Genomic DNA, 2,843 nt, shown 5'->3' on the forward strand with positions numbered 1-2,843 from the left:
CGGTGGGCTTCAGTCTTTCCCACAATACGCTCGATAAGACCTTGTAACCTATGCTTAGAAGGCTGATCCCGTGGTAGTTGGCGCGAATGGCGGGGTCACCTTTCTTGTGGATTGGGCACAGCACACTTAAATTCCAGTCGTCGGGCATGCGTTCATCTGACCATATTCTGCACAAGAGTTGATGCATGCACCTTATCAATTCTTTGCCGCCGTACTTGAATAGCTCAGCTGGCAGGCTGTCAGCTCCAGCAGCTTTGTCTTTCAGCCGCGTTATTGCAATTCGTACCTCGTCATAGTCAGGCGGTGGTACATCGACTCCGTCATCATCGACTATGGGCTCGGGTTCTTCTTCTCCACAACTTTCTGTGCTGCTACCATTCAGTAGGGTGGAGAAGTGTTCGCTCCATAATTCTGAACATCGGTAACTAGGTTCCGTAAGTCGCCTAACTCGCTGGTAAAATTTTCGGGCACTCTTCCTGTCGGCCAGCATTTCAAGCTCTTCGCACCCATGTATTGCGGCCTCTCTCTTCTTATTGCGGCAAATAAGTCTCGCTGCCCTGTTTAGTTACCTATAGCGGTCCCACATAGGGCGCGTTGCGCCCGATCGCAGCGTGGCCCAGTAGGCCACTTAACTGGCATCCCTAAATAGGCGCGCCAAGGAACAGTCAAAAGTCTTCATACATCGTATCAACAAAATGCAAAACCGGGTATCAAGATAATGCAAAACCTCGTATATGAGGTTGCATAAATTATTTTCCAGAGAGTAAAAACACTCATATTTCAAAATGATTATCTTTTTTATAAAGCAATCGCATTTCTGGCTGGTATATTTCAGGACGAATGGATAAGAATTGAGCCAAGAGCTTGTGTGAGCAAATCCGATTTTTGGCTGCAAATGTCAGTTACGCGGTTTCGCAGAATGACGATATGCGATTTTATACTTTAAACGACGATATGTATTTAATTTCCAAAAATTCAGTCCAATGTAGAATAATAATATGGGTACTGAATGAAAGAGAGATTTCGGTAGAATTTAAAAATATTTAAATTTGTTGGTTCACAATGGCGGACAGCTATTGAATACGCTCTTTTAATTAATTTTATTTTTTTTAAGCTTACAATTGTTAAATAATTTTTAAGAAATAATCATATTTTTTAAGTTTCAAATTCCTTTTAACAAATCCTGAGGTCTAAGAGAAAAACTATCTAACTAAAAAACGTAGTTTTACTACGATACTGGCACACTTGTAGATAAATATAATTCATCAAATACATAAACAATAAAGTCTATTTGTTATAATTTATTGTTTTTGCAGTAACTATATTTCTTGACAGTATTATATATTGTTTTGTGTTATTCACGCTTCATGATAATTATGAAAATTTTTGGGTTTAGGTAAATAAATACTTCTACCACCTAACTATTAATCCGTGTTCAATAAAGGTTACAATTCTCCAATAGATAAGTTTTTGCGGTAGAGGCCCAATAGTGCGGCGCTAAGCAAAAGAACACACTGCTTGGTATCTTGACTGTGAAGTCCAATGTTTGTATGGAAAAACACAACACCGCGAGACAAAAACAAGAATATTTTATTTTATTTATGTAGTTTATTGAAGGTAATGCATATTAAATAAATTGGACAAATATCAGAAGTTTTTCAAAAAAAATGTATGCCAGCATAAGGACATTTTGAATTTTTATAATTGTTGTACAAAGTTTAAAAGGTGGATTTATATGGTGCTTATTATACAATACCTTAGACTTTTATAAAAAAAAAAATAACTGGTCAAAATGTCACTTAACCATAATCAGCTGACCACAGGCGTATATGTACATATTTTTATATATTGTTTCTCAGGCATCCTCCTTCTGAATCTTACCAGGACTAAATTTCCTCCTTTTTTTTGTTTAAATTGTCCTATTAAGCTAAATGTTCATCTGGTAACCCTACTTTGAGAGGACCTAGACATTTCTTCTAGAATGTACAGCTGCAAGAAAATCATAAAAAATGCGTTAAATAAAGAATTTTTTAAATTGAGGGGTTTAATGATTTTTGCCCTAATATTTATAATATAAAAATATTAGAGCATTAAACCTTTTTTTAAAAGAAATCCGGCAGTTTTTGCACTTTTTTCGATGAAAATATTTTGACATCAAAAAGTAATTATGGCTCTATGCCAATAGTTTTTATTGAAAGGTTATTACATGAGCTTCCAAACGAACTTTGATTGGTATCAAAATGTTGTGGAGGGACCAATGCGCAGATATTTAGTTATGACCGGTTAGGCAACCAGAAGCAACTTGATGTTGGCACTATTCAAAAGATTTATGTCGTTCATAGTAAAAGGGTGTCAAAAAAGTCTAGCCTGTCTAAGGCGCCCAACTGCTCCCCAGTACTTACTGCGTTCTGAGCTAATCATAAGTCTCGATGAGGACCAGCTAAGTCCACAAAGCGGTTCCAGTTTCACCAGGGCAGGCATAACCCTTTCCAAGCTAGTTAGTTTGCGACCTCGTTACCTTCAATCCTGGATCCTGATACCGTGATCATTGATTTGACGATCAGTGGATTAGGCCCTAATGACCAGCTGGAAACCAATGGAAAGTTGGGTACCGGGTCCATAGACACCATCTTTGGACCGTCTACGTGCCAGTATGCATATCTTAGAATTGAGATCCTCCATTTGACCAGACCCTTTTGGCTGGGATTTGACTTGGAATTCCCTTGGTGAGCAGATTTCTTTTAGTATAAAGTCGGATAACCTGCATATTGCCAACCCTGGTTTTACCCAAAAGACCTTCGATGTAAATAAAATGCATTTTTATAAAATACATATAAGATGCA

At 37.6% G+C, this 2,843-nt stretch overlaps 1 protein-coding gene across 1 annotated transcript in view; it reads left to right on the forward strand.

Moving 5' to 3' along the window:
* Positions 1-2,843, forward strand: part of LOC118743592 — a 166,675-nt gene that overhangs the window by 96,105 nt on the left and 67,727 nt on the right. The gene's annotated exons all lie outside the window — the stretch shown is intronic.

The sequence above is a fragment of the Rhagoletis pomonella genome, unplaced genomic scaffold (genome assembly GCF_013731165.1).
Source record: "Rhagoletis pomonella isolate Grant_MI unplaced genomic scaffold, Rhpom_1.0 Rhpom_scaffold_00007, whole genome shotgun sequence".
Lineage (NCBI taxonomy): Eukaryota > Metazoa > Arthropoda > Insecta > Diptera > Tephritidae > Rhagoletis > Rhagoletis pomonella.